This window comes from Tubulanus polymorphus, chromosome 4 (genome assembly GCF_964204645.1).
Source record: "Tubulanus polymorphus chromosome 4, tnTubPoly1.2, whole genome shotgun sequence".
In the NCBI taxonomy this organism is placed as follows: Eukaryota; Metazoa; Nemertea; class Palaeonemertea; order Tubulaniformes; family Tubulanidae; genus Tubulanus; species Tubulanus polymorphus.
This window is the reverse complement of record NC_134028.1, coordinates 9,304,865-9,318,835: the sequence shown is the minus strand read 5'-3', so window position 1 is coordinate 9,318,835 and position 13,971 is coordinate 9,304,865. Positions and strand designations below refer to the sequence as shown.

General features: G+C 38.3%; 6 non-coding genes across 6 annotated transcripts; 5 read left to right on the top strand and 1 right to left on the bottom strand.

Annotated features, from left to right (window-relative positions):
* Window positions 1-3,464: 3,464 nt before the first annotated feature.
* On the top strand, window positions 3,465-3,536 carry Trnap-agg (transfer RNA proline (anticodon AGG)). Its single transcript has one exon. It is a non-coding gene; the product is annotated as a tRNA-Pro (tRNA).
* A 601-nt stretch (window positions 3,537-4,137) lies between these two features.
* Window positions 4,138-4,209, top strand: Trnap-agg (transfer RNA proline (anticodon AGG)). Its single transcript has one exon. It is a non-coding gene; the product is annotated as a tRNA-Pro (tRNA).
* A 306-nt stretch (window positions 4,210-4,515) lies between these two features.
* Window positions 4,516-4,587, top strand: Trnap-agg (transfer RNA proline (anticodon AGG)). The gene has a single exon. It is a non-coding gene; the product is annotated as a tRNA-Pro (tRNA).
* A 1,606-nt stretch (window positions 4,588-6,193) lies between these two features.
* Window positions 6,194-6,265, bottom strand: Trnap-agg (transfer RNA proline (anticodon AGG)). Its single transcript has one exon. It is a non-coding gene; the product is annotated as a tRNA-Pro (tRNA).
* Window positions 6,266-8,095: 1,830 nt separating this feature from the next.
* Window positions 8,096-8,168, top strand: Trnar-ucg (transfer RNA arginine (anticodon UCG)). The gene has a single exon. It is a non-coding gene; the product is annotated as a tRNA-Arg (tRNA).
* A 3,694-nt stretch (window positions 8,169-11,862) lies between these two features.
* Trnar-ucg (transfer RNA arginine (anticodon UCG)) lies at window positions 11,863-11,935 on the top strand. Its single transcript has one exon. It is a non-coding gene; the product is annotated as a tRNA-Arg (tRNA).
* The last annotated feature ends 2,036 nt before the right edge of the window (window positions 11,936-13,971 follow it).

The following is a 13,971-nucleotide window of genomic DNA, read 5'->3' as shown; positions in this document are numbered from 1 at the left end:
GCTTCACCAGTCGTTCAAATAACCGCTTAAAAAGTGCGTGAAATTTCTCAACAACTGGTTTATTTACACCGTCACAATAAAAAATACTTTAGATTCGACGGATTTAGCGGTGTAGAGATAATTGTTAAATCGAGCGTATTGCAACCGGTAGACGTTTCAATTGACAGAAACGTTTGTTTACGATCGGTCAATTCTAATAGCTTGACCACAAACAGTAGAACTCTTGACAATGACTCTAGTTACTACCGATTCAAAATATATCAATTCCACTCGAGAAACTCGTCGATAACTTGAACGTTCATATGTTTTCCAGTCAATAGCACTCGAGTTCTATTTCCCAAAAATGTACATAAATTTCTTTCATTCAATTCCCCGAGTTGTATTAGTTTCCTCGGAAATAACATCAAATTCGTCGTTTACTGAGCCGTAAACGGTGGTTTTTATCACAAGTTTTCCCGGAATGAAAAGTTACCTACGCTATTTGTAGAATATTCTTACTAACTCATCCAACTTGACGAAAAACCGACTGACAGTTGGTTTCAATTGATTATACATACATTCATGATGATTATTTCTCTTTACGGACCAACGAACGGTCCTTTTTATCTAATTGTATGTTTGGCCGATCATTAAACGATGGAAATGTACTGAATCGTTTTTTTTTATTGCTAATGACTTCTGTGCAATCTTATTCCTGTTTATCTGAGCAAGTATTTTTTTTTTCATTTGTGTTGACTGTGACTCAAAATTGTGTTCAACCAAAATACCCCCTCCTGTGTATTCAGGGCCGTCGTGTCTTTCCCATATTCGAACCAATGGATCGACAACTCTGGTGTCTGATTGCTACTTCATTGAATCATGGTTCTCAAAACTAAGGTGCGTGTGCACAAAACGCGATGATGGCCGGTAAATAGATCGGGAACCGTTCCTTTTTGCGAAGCCCGACAAAATGCGATGTCACAAAAACAAGCTATAGAAACCAGAAGAAAAAAAACACAACGTGTTATCCATTACCAGGAAGGGCAGTTCGCCGAAACCCTATAAGATATATACGCATTTATATGTCATTGTATGGAGACAATTAGATGATTGTATCAAACGAGCCCAGAAACAACAATATAACATTATAAAAATCAATCCTAGTACACCTCATATCCATTATCGCTGCCTTTTGTCATACAAGAGTTGCGCCTCATCGACAATCGAATTTTGAAAACAAAGTCTGTCGTCAACATGGTATTGTTGTGTTTGAAGTCAGTTTATATCAAGGGAAATAATCTGCTCGAGAGCAGAAGCTGCCATATGTCATCAATCTCAACACTGACACTGCAGTTTTGCATCATTGTTTGTTATGAATATTATCAAATATTTAATTGGGCACTTTGCCTAAATATGGAGAAATACGTACTAGGTATTTATTAAGATCTCTTCTTTACATACGGATTGGTACAACCATTCCCTACTCAAGGTTCAGGACAACTATTCCATCAGAACCATTAATGTCGTATGATGGACACTGTCGCTGGGATACCTACAGAACAAAACTGGTATAGTAGGCGTCTTTTTTAGAATGCCCAAACATATCTGAACAGTATTTTTGTTATATTTTCAAACCACACATTGTCTATCATATTGTATCTATTTTGCTTCTATCAGTTCTTGTTCATCAGATGAAGAATATTATATTGCGCACAATGTTGTAACATGTATATTTGTATGTATGTCAGTCACAAACAGTGCACTTGTTTATGCTGAATAAAGATTTTGAATTTGAATTTGAATTTTTGCGATTTAGCAACAAGCTACTCGTCGGTGTTGGTCCTGAGTAGAACATCGATTAACGGGTTCCGCCCAGCCAAAGCCAAATTAATGGTTTTTGATTATTATTCATGTTTTGATTATTGTAAATAGTAACACCATTATGTACACAGGCTTCTAACATTATGATATTATTGTTAATGTGCTAAACCGACCCTCAAGAATAAACACACGTATATACAGATTGCATGGTTCCTATCCCAGGGCTGGTTTATATACCCATCCATGAGAGGTCCCTTCTCTTTTCCTTATAAACTTTAACTTTAGCCGTGATTATCATATGCTCTGTTATAGTTTTGACCTTGGCCTTCAAAGGGCAGGTGATAGATAGGGAACACAATGCTGCGAATCGATCGTTTTGCTGGTACACAAAGAACGCATTAAATCCCAGCTTCTCAGATCGGGTACATCTACAATACCCATCAGTGCTGAAATTATCCCCGCATCAGAAACGGTTGATCAAAGTAGCGTTAATGGCGTGTCCCTCTTGTGTTTAGCTGGTATCAGATTTAAACGGCAACGAAAACAACGGCTTTTTGTCAAGAGGTAAAAATTGAAGACGACGGTGGCAGGCGTAAAAAAATAATAAAGCCACCGTCTCCTGACGATATAAACAACAGCAGTGAGAACTGAAAAGATGAACTACCGAAAGAAAATAGTTAGATTCTGAAACTCCCCACCGTCACGTGGGGAACCCCGCAATCTCGGAACCCCGTTAGATAGCGCAGGTAAAGAGCTTCGGACTTACACTATTCATATACATTCATTTGCTTGACCATAACCGTCGAAATCGGCCCGTGTGCAAAAAAATCTGAAATATCGAAATTTGATGTCCAAGTTTATATATATACACTAACAGAGCTGAATCAGTAACTTCCTGTTATTTTTTTTTTGTTTTGAGTCAGAGCGATGGTTATTGGTGAAGATGATGCATGACTGACCACTAAGATGCGAATGAGGGTGCTAAAACTCCCAGGATCCTGTTACACTGGTTGTGAATTTTGCTAGTTGAAAATGAACTTATTTCAACTCAATAGTCGAACCTAACTCACAGCTGTTGAACTTGGTCATGGATATACATAAACAGAGTTCGACAGTGAAAACTTGATCTTAACAAAAAAGCGGTTAAAACTTGATCATGATCTACACAATATCACAATACACATATCACACAATATTTCTGTAATGCGATTTCCGATTTCAAAATCATGTTTCGGCAGGCGTGGTTGGTTTGTTAGGAACCCATCATCCAATTAAGTCATAAAAACTAATCAATCAATCAAAGAGATAAGAGGGACAATGCTTATGTTAAGATGACTGGTTAAGTTGAAATATTGGAAATAAACTAATATAAAAATCTATAGTCAAACTTTACCAACAAACAACCTGTGGAACTGGTCCCAGATCGCTCTAAACAAGGAAAAACGTATACTTTTTCATCAGCTTTCAATTTCAGCCCGAAAAAAACAAACATATCATGTCATGTTCTGGCGCCTCAAATAAAAAAACTTACCAAACCGAAAGAATAATTCTAACCCATGTTGATAAGTTTGCATTACGTTCCGCCAAAAGTAGGTTATCTTGAATTCATAGCCTACCAAGTGCAAGATGTTATTTAGTTTGAACGAATTGGGTTGTACTCATCCGGCTCGTTGGTCTAGTGGTATGATTCTCGCTTAGGGTGCGAGAGGTCCCGGGTTCGACTCCCGGACGAGCCCTTCGTGAGTTTTTTTTATAGGTAACCTGTCCGCACATAGAAAATATGATATAAACATTATATATAAACATCATAGAAAACTTTTTACTAGATTTTGCTTATGAACTTGCAAAGAACTGAACTCAATACGCACTTTTCATAAACGGTTCATAAGTTTTGTGTCTAGTTGTCTTCGTGGGGACGTTTTATTGCTAGAATTAGAATTAAGCATGTTCATTGAGTATTGAAGACATGGCTCTCCGTCTACACGAATGCACTTTTTGAAGATCTGTTCATCCTCGCTTGCCAGGGTTTGATAGCCGCCAGCCGAAGCTCACGCCAACACAATTAACCTTGGCCGCAACCCTTCATTGGTCTATTGCATTGCCCAAGATTGGGTGAACAGGTTACAATGAAGGGCCTGCGGCCAGGGTTTATGTTGGCGTGAACTTAAGCGGGAGAAAATCAACCCTGGTAAGCGAGGATGGACCTGATAGGAACTTGAATCTATTGTACAATGTATCTAATTCAAATATGAACAGAACATTGTACGAATGGATACAGTTTCCAATTCATGAATGCACATAGTGCACGTTCTGAGGAAATTCCCAATGTCGCATATCGGCTCGTTGGTCTAGTGGTATGATTCTCGCTTAGGGTGCGAGAGGTCCCGAGTTCGACTCCCGGACGAGCCCAACGGTACGTTTTTCTCTTATCTTGGTTCTTCATAGAATTTAACTCAATGCGTACGTACTTTTCTTTAGTAGCGCTCATGTATCTCAATAAGTCTAAACGAATGTAATAAGATTGAAGATGAAGACATGTTAGGAACTTGAATCCTACTCTATTGTTTTAATGAGTTCAATTCAAAATACCAACGGAAAATTGTATGACTGCATTATACGTAACGTCTATAAGTTTCAAATTCATACATGAACAAAATGCCCCTCTTGAGCAAAATTCAAATTTCCTTATTTGCATATCGTCGGTCTACAAGTAGCGGCTCGTTGGTCTAGTGGTATGATTCTCGCTTAGGGTGCGAGAGGTCCCGGGTTCGACTCCCGGACGAGCCCTTTGTAATTAACACTATTTTTTATTGATCGTATACGTATCAACAAGACTACTGAAGCGTTATACAATAACTTCTAACGCATCGTTGTGAGGGGGGAGATTGGGGGAGAAATGATGCCTTCTACGAAAATAAGGTTTTTTCCGTACAGCTTTGATGTGCTCAACGGTGACATTTTAAAGCGGTGGTTAATATGGGTTTGGTTAAAATGTCAGGGATCGCGTAATGTTACATAGAAGCGGCTTCTCTGACGACTTGATAAATACGTCATCATCATAAAATCGATATAAGCTCAAAAGGTTGTGCGGCACAGTCTTACATGAAAGTAAAACTTATAAAGAACTTGAGTTTAAAGCTGCACTCGTCGGGTTTTCTTTTAGATTTTCTTGTTGTAAAAAAGCGTCTTACTTATAACTCCATTCGAACCAGGCCTTCGTCGAATTTTGAGGGGCAGTTCGATTTCAAGAAAAGGGCGCTATTTAACCGTCAAAAGGGGCACTTTCTATTGGAAAAAAGGGTAGATACTAAATACATATGAAGTGCCTTTGAGAAAATATTACTTTTCATTTAAAAACAAGTAAAAAACATGAGTATCAAAATTTCGAAAAGTATTCCCCAAATTTTTTTACATAGACTGTTTGAAGGGCACATTGAAAATCTTTTCGTTCGCCTACCCTTGAACTCTCGCCATCGGCACGGGCCTGTTGAAGTTGAAATTGTTAATGGAAGGTAGGCGTCGACTGTCTCGTATATATCTCTAAAAATGTTGTTTTTGTGTTCTTGGTTTTGAAAACCTCGATATCTCGATGAGATTCTGCAACCCCTCCGATGCTACCAAAAATTTCAAAACCTTAACTCGCAGATATCTAGTAGAATTTAGTGCTCGGGGTCTTCAAAGATCGAAAAGCTATTAAATCTGAAAAAAATCCCTCGCTCCGACTGTTTCGCAAACGTATTTGTAGTATTTTTAACGTTTATGCCAACAAACACTGCAGGCTTTAGTGATGTTGGTAATAGAATATCGAGTAAATTACCTTCTCTATAAATGTTACATTCCATCGCACGGTGCTTTCATGTTTTTTAAATCGATACAAAACTTTTTCAAAGCCGCATTTGAAACTCGATTGTCGCGTCTGCGTCGTGTCTGTGGGGAAAAAATTAGATACGCAAACCCGTAATATCGATTGGAACCCTGCGTAACCAACCTAAAAAACAGAATATGAAACAATCAGTCGATGGCGAGTGGTTCAAATGTCGGAAGATAATTTGATATATTTTTGTTAACAATTGACACGCGTTTTTTTCTACCGAATTGTTCACTACCTGTGAGCGCAATTAATTAAACGAATTATCGATATGCTGGTTTTGGGGGTGGGTGCCACGCGTTGACACGGGTTCCAAGTGTTGGTTTCTCATTGGTGGAAAGTTAAGGTTGTAGGGAACGATCGATTCGTCGGAGCTAGTGTCGATACGTTTTCATTGATCAATTTGAAAAAAATGTTGAGGGCTGGTCCGGGAGTCGAACTCGGGACCTCGCGCAACCTAAATTATATTTAAGGTTGTAGGGAAAGATACATTTTCATTTATCAATTTGATAAAAACTTTACACAGGGCTCGTCCGGGAGTCGAACCCGGGACCTCTCGCACCCTAAGCGAGAATCATACCGCTAGACCAACGAGCCGATATGTCCTGTGGAAATGAATGACGCAGATGACCACGCGCGATGCCCTATGTCACGTTGTAAGTTGTATTAGTTAATGGGTCAACTAACAAGTGATAACGCTTGAATCCTATTTGGTTTGCATGTAGATTGTTCTCAATGACTCACCACTCTCCCCGAAGCGCGTGGATTCGTGCGAAATATTCACGGACAATAGAATTCGATTTTTGTTACCATATGTTTTATGTGAGTTTATGCGTATTTGAGATGGAAGATTTCAACCCCTTCGCATTTCATAATGTTAAGTGTTATTAATCGCCTTTACATCGACCGTGGTCTGGTATCGTCCATGACAGAACTATAGGCTCATCAAATAGGCCATTGGATTAATGATATTTCAATATCGACCCGCTGGATTTCCATTGGCTCGGTCAACATGACTATACAATTCTAAACGTAGAATCTCGTTTTAGACTCCACTAATTGACCAATGAGGGCAATACTGCCATGTGGTCGGGTAATTGACGGCGTGAAAACCGTTATGATAATGTTTATATACATTGAGAACTACTCACGTGACATACCGGTGTTCCGTGTGAGCCGACGTGCACTACGTCATCAATATCGGCGTTTCAAAAGAACAATTATAATAGTAAATTTTGGCATTCATTTTGCAATTAAATAATGTAACATTTCTATCTTTTTTGTCTTTTTGATAGTCAATATCTGAGACGATGCGCAGTACATCATCACCCTAGTTGCCGGTCAATGCAATTCAACCATCGATATTCAAATTCAAAATTATTGTCATGATCCGTAATAGATATCATATCATTTACAAGACATCATATATTGTCGACCATATTAAGCAATATGTATGTGTCATTCTTTAAGACGTCAATACACATAAAAAGTTCGTTTTCCTGTTTCATGTGTATTGGCCATCGGGCCCTTTAGGCCGACTATCCTCGAATAATGTCGGCTGATTTACCAGTATACATGCACGGCGGCCTGTTGATAAGAATTCCCTGGTACGAATTGATTTCGCAATTTTGGCCGACGATTATTCGCAATGCGATCCTGGACATTTACATCAATTATCATGAAAATATTTCACACAAAGATCATAATTTGTGTTGCTATGACAATGCGGGTATGAAAATCAATAAGACGAACCATCGCGAGTTCTTCAGATAAAAATTTATTGATCAAACTATTATATGGTCTTCGTATAGGCTAGAAATACCAATATTTTTTGTATCGGATAATCTAGAGGTAGGCCTACGTGTAGAGTATCTATTCTGGCATCATCCATTCAAGTTGACCAGACACGGTGATTGCATAGTCGTATTTGTTTCTGTTTTCTGTTAAAATTGGATTGGTTGGGATCAGACAGCTCCAGGAAGGGCGGAAGTTAGCACAATCACGAGTTGATGTGGAGATCAGACGTATTTCAAATATATACCTCCGTCCTAGATCAGAATCGTAGTGTTTGATTCGAGGCAATTCGTACAAGTCCTATGCAAATGAGTTTCCTACCAGACAAGAAATGCTGTCTTTTAACGAACTAAAACGAATTTTCGGAGAAAAGCATAACGCAGCTTTTCCTTGTATTGGCGTCCAGGCGTTAGCATCCTCATTTGCAGATATCAAGAATTTCACGTTATTATCCGATTGAACGCCCACCATAATTAGTGCATCTTAATTTAGGACACCTTTTTACCAAAAAATAGAACCATTTAAAATAGTTGCAGCAACAATACTTAACGGCTCGATCATAGAAAAAGTGCATTGTTAATGATGATGGAACAATACCATCTGGAACCATTTTTCGATGCCAATCGGTGTATCGTCCGCGTGGCCTAATGGATAAGGCGTCTGACTTCGAATCAGAAGATTGCAGGTTCGAGTCCTGTCGCGGACGTAAGTCGTCCTATGGTTCTTTTTTATTCTTGGAATTCTCAATAATCGAATCTTTTCTATAATCTACCCAAAGGTTGATACGAACAAATTGCTGGGATATTTTGTTTAAATCTTAAAGGGATTTTCCCTGTTATTTATTGGTTTGTAAATTTCGTTTGATTTTGAATTGACGAATCCATTGGAGGCTTTACAGCCCATTATTGTTGATTGATCCCATACAGACCCACCACACCTGCCGGGAGCGAAACAGGGGGTTTGATTTTGAAATCGAAGTGTGATCGGCGGTCGAGTTTACATATTCATTTGTTTAAATCGAAGTATCATTGGAAATTCGGTTCCGGTTCATTCAAACAATCTTCCATTCAGTCTGAACCGACAAGCGACTGATTGGGGTGAATTTTCTTGGCTGCCTAATTTAATACATCGAAATTTGGGAAATAGCCATATTATAAGGTTGAAGATCATTTCGTCCATTTTCATATTTTTGTCGTTTTCTACGTGTAAATAGTCCGATAGTTTGTTGTAGTTTTTGTTGGGATATTAAGGCAGATACGAGTCAGCTCATCTCTGATATTACCAATCGATCAATAATTGTTTGTCGGTTAATCGTTTGCATTAAAACGCGTGGAGTGAAATACCAGATTGCATTCAAAATAAACCATCATCACTCGGACCATTATTGTGACGCAACAATTATTCAGCCAGCCAACCTTAAAAAACTATCCTAAAATTCGACGATCACGGCATTTTTTGTTACAGCTTGGCATCCGGGCTCATTTGATAGCAGAGTATGTGGGCTATCATGTGTGGTGGATGCCTTTTACAATTTTTTCGTTTTTTGGCCTACAGGGGGCGCTTAAGTCAGACATTTTGAAATTTAAACATCTTCATTTTCATTCGGCAAGGAAATACACTTTAAACTACTTTTGCTAAATAATTCAAATATCTCATCTTAGGTTTGGAGTAATTTTACAATCTAAACCTTCTGTGAGTTGGGGGATTGCAGCGCATATAGCGCAACGTTAATTTTATGCATACATTCATTTGTTACCTAGTTACAGCAGCAACAATCGTGTAATATTCACTTGAAAATAGCAATTTCATATGAAATATTCATTTTAAAGGTTATTAACTCAAATAGTGATGTTGTTAATGTTTTTTGTTGATTATTTTGATATTTCTTTAAACTTACTTATAACTCGTATGTACTTGGTCAATATCGGGATTAACTGTTTATTGGTTTCTATGGTAACAGCAATTCAAATCTGCGTTCTTCATCCGTCAGGTACCGGTATTTTGGGCGTTGGGTCTTTCGTGACATTCCAGATGTACTCAAACTTGCCTAAAGTCTTCGGCCATGTATTGGGCCGCTTATTACTACGTCTTGCTAACAATTGAATTGCAACAATGGTAACCATTGTTGCAATTGCAGAAAAATCGCGTAATTTGTCCACATTCTTGACGTAACCAATGGATTAATTGAGGATGTGTTTATCTAAAACCATATCTAATCTTTTTTCTTTAAAATTTTAAAATCATTCCATATTCGTTCACGAGTAAATTATAACTAAACGTTGTCACCATGGTAACCATACATTATACGCGTTTATTTGAAAAAATTCTTTTTTTCCCATAAGATTTTCTCCCATATCTTTTGAACCCTTTCACCGAATTTGTCGAATGAAAGCTCATTTCTGAGGCAATTCCTTGAATTTTCCTTACTTCTTGGGGATGATACAAGTTAACCTTTAGTAAAACTAATATTCCCTTAACTGCAATTTACTTTTTAGCTCACTTGGGACTTTAGTCCCAGCGGGCTATTGCGTTCACTTTTCGTGACTACTTTTCAGCCCAAAAACTGGCCCTGTCAGAATCAAGATGGCCGACTGTCAGCCATTGTTGTAAGCTAAAATCAACACTTTTTACACATTTTTTAACTTTTTGAGGGAAATTTTGAAGACGCTTTGATCAATTACCTTGATCTTTCGGATATATGTGAATCCCCCCACGGACCATCAACATAACAAAAATTGGGTCGGTCGGACTCAAGATGGCCGTCCTATGACCTTTTTAGTGCCCAAAAATGTCAAATTTGGCCCGAATTCTGAGTGCTGTAGCTCCCTACTGGTTTGCCATTTCTCATTCAATTTGTGATGGGTAATCTTTGAAAAGGGATGTTTTATACCTGAGACAGGTATTTTTGATCAGCCAATTATGACGCAATTGGCGGCCATTTTGGTGTCATCAGTACTCATTCGTAGGTGGGAAAAAGTTTTTCCACATTATATTGATACCTTAAGCGTATTTTGTTACCACAATCAATTAGTAACTTGTAGCTCATAACGTGTTCTATGATTGTGGTGAGTTTCAAGGTCATTGCATTGGTTTTTGTATATGGCCACCAGGGGGCGTTGAATAATACAATATCTCAGTATTTCTATATTATATTCGTATCAATGCATATTTTGTAACCACAATCAATTGCAAAGTTGTAGTTCATGACATCATCTATGATTGTCGCAAGTTTTAAGGCCATTAGTGATTCTATATGGTCACCAGGGGGCGTTGAATAGTAGAATAACTTAGTATCTCCTTATTATATTGGTACCTAGGCATATTTTGTTACCATGATCAATTACAAAGTTATAGTTCGTGACATGTTCTATGATTGTGGTGAGTTTCAGGGTCATTGGGTTTTGAATATGGTCACCAGGGGGCGTTGAATAGTAGAATAACTTAGTATTTCCATATTAAATTGGTAAAGAGGCATATTTTGTTATCACAATAAATTACAAAATCGTAGCTGCTGACATGTTTTATGATTGTATTGAGTTTCAAGGTCATTGGTTTTTGCATATGGTCACCAGGGGGAATATTGAAATTGTAGATTGTTGAGCATTTGGAACCACTTCCCTAGTGGGCATGGTGTCCCTGGACCCCTAGTTTATCATTATCTAGGCAGTTTTCGTGGCAACAGCCACAGGCACTTGAATATGGGCTTTGATAATGGATAAATATTTGATAATTTACCAGCGATACGTATAGTACTATAGTATAGCTAAACGACCGGCGCGCGTTGCATCATGGGTAAATTTATTTTAAAACATGGCGGATCTATTAAAGTAGGATTAACGTATCGCTGGTAAATTATCAAATATTTATCCATTATCAAAGCCCATATTCAAGTGCCTGTGCAACAGCCACATGCAGATGTACAAGTGACATTATTCTTTCTGCATTTTAGTTGGCGCGGCTGCAATCAGTCTTGCATTTACAAGAAACCAATTCAGGACATGCTGAACATGCATTTTTGCTTGATAGTTTGCACGGGCTATATGACGTTGTAATGCATCTTTCTACTGTTGATATTGATAGGGACTCAAAGTGCCCTTTCATGCTTTTATGGAACTAGGAACGACTGAATGTACCATTTTGTTGAAAATTATCTACTTCGTTTTTTTAAAAATACTTTAGCCCGAAATTTTCCATACTGCCAAATTGCATTATAATAATCTTATAAAGCATTCCAAGAGGCAGTACTACAATACCAGGATTAGTGATGCAGGGTTCGGGTGGAAAAGCTATGCAGAAAGTGTTTGATGAACTTCAAGATGTTAGTAGAAAGCTGCCAGATACCAAAAAATAAATACCAAATTCTAAAACCAGACAATTTTTCTATACAGGTTTTTAGTATAGTCCGCGTGGCCTAATGGATAAGGCGTCTGACTTCGAATCAGAAGATTGCAGGTTCGAGTCCTGTCGCGGACGAAATCGCTTATAATCGCTTTTTTATTAATTATTAAATTCTTGGTAATCCCAACTTTTCTATAACCTACCCAAAGGTTGAAACGAGCAAAGTATTGTGGGCTAATAAAGTGAAATACGAGCCAGCTCGTCTCGGATGTTTCCAATAGATCAATATTAGTATGTTTTTTGTTTAATCGTTTTGCATTGGAACGTGTGGAGGTTGCTAGATATTAGATTATGAATATCAGATTGCATTCTAAATAAACCAACGCCGCTCAGACCAAACATAAACAGGGTGTGTCAAAACAAATAACTCAGACATTGATTGTATGAGTAAATGATTTGTTTTGAGATATTTCATGGGCGGAGAAAAATCAAAAAGGGGGGAAAACGTGACACCGACGGTTTGAAAACCTTCCTCTCTGCTCGGAGCAATCCTGTAGTCGATATATTGGATTAGGATTGCTAGGAGCAGCCCTTTCCGAAGTGACATTCGAGTGTTTTAAAAGGGCGTGATATTTGATTGTTCTTTGTGGATTTTGAAATTCATATTGTATATACATATCAAACAGATATCAATATACGCTCAATTCTGAAAAACTGCAAGCTATTTTGAGTGGAGAATATATATACATTTCAGTTCATTTCATTTATTTCTACAGTCTTGCGAGTAACACAATTTTTTTACAAGGAAGATTTACAGCACAAAGCAGGACCGTCAATTCAAAAAAATCCTAAAGGATCTGTCTGGTTGAATCCCCGACGCAAAACATCAAAATCGTTGTCGATACTCGCTACGAAATACAGTGGGTGATGAGGGAACCTGCAAGTGTGATACTGATGGAAAAAAATATCATTGGTTTGAGTGCAATAATGTTCTTAATAGCTTATCAATAAAATGTTAAAGGTGCCGTTTATAATGAGATTTGAAAGAATTCAATGGTGGTTTACTTCTTATGGAAGGAGTATTCATATGATTTGACACTTTTTTTCTATCATACGCTAGGGGTATGAAGACCTTACTAGCCATGTATGGGCAATAGAACACAGCGACGTGAATTTGATATCGAGCATCTACTGGAAGAAAATATCGAATTGTGTAACCTTCTTTTTCCAGATATTTTTTACTTGCGGGGGACAGATGGGGAAAAATACTTATTGCGAGTGTGTCTGGCTAACGTTTGGCGATGATCTGTGTGTAAACAATAGGTTTAGAATCCCGGTAGGAAACTAATAACTTTGAAATTGCTTCGTATAATTACCGTGTCGAATCGAGCATCGACGTGGAAAAATGCGGAAAATTAACCGCTAATTTAAAAACCACAAGGGCACGAGTTCAAAGCGGCCTCAAAAATAACAGCGAGTCATCCCGACACAAACACTTGCGTTTTATACGTTTTGCGGTGGATTTCAGCGCGGAAAAAGTACATCAGTGCTACACTGAGGACTAGTGGGCCATTGAATTTGAGTACTTTGAGTACTACGGATCGATTTCCCCTTTGGCTCAGCCTACCGTACGTAAACGCTATCTAGGTAAATAGAGACGGTTCAAGCGTGAACATTCAAAGGAGGCTGTCGCTGAAAAAGGGCGCTGTACGTAACGTTTAAATGAAACCGGTCAGACGAAGATGCACATTTCTTTCCACTATGTGGGAAAAGTCCGCCCCGTGTTTTTTTTACAGGAATAATTCCAACCAGTGTGTGAAACCACCAGAGCTGTGTTGCTTTTCAGCATGGTCACATGTTTATAAGCAGGGCTGTGCCTAGCGGCGGGAGGGGCAGGGGATTTTGGAAAGTGCCCTTTTTGCTAATATCATTTATATATCCAATAGAACTGCGCTAGATTTCTCCAACGCCCTCCCCCTCCCAAGACATTCAAATGCTAGGTAAATGGATCTTCCACATCATGCATTTGATCAAACATGCGATATGGACCAACGAACGACGAGTTGCTGAGTACAATCTGTCCAGGAGAATGCAACAGGTAATGGAGAGTTTGCTTATAAGACAAGAGTGATGTACGTACATACGTACGTATTTCGGCATTATTGCTTTTC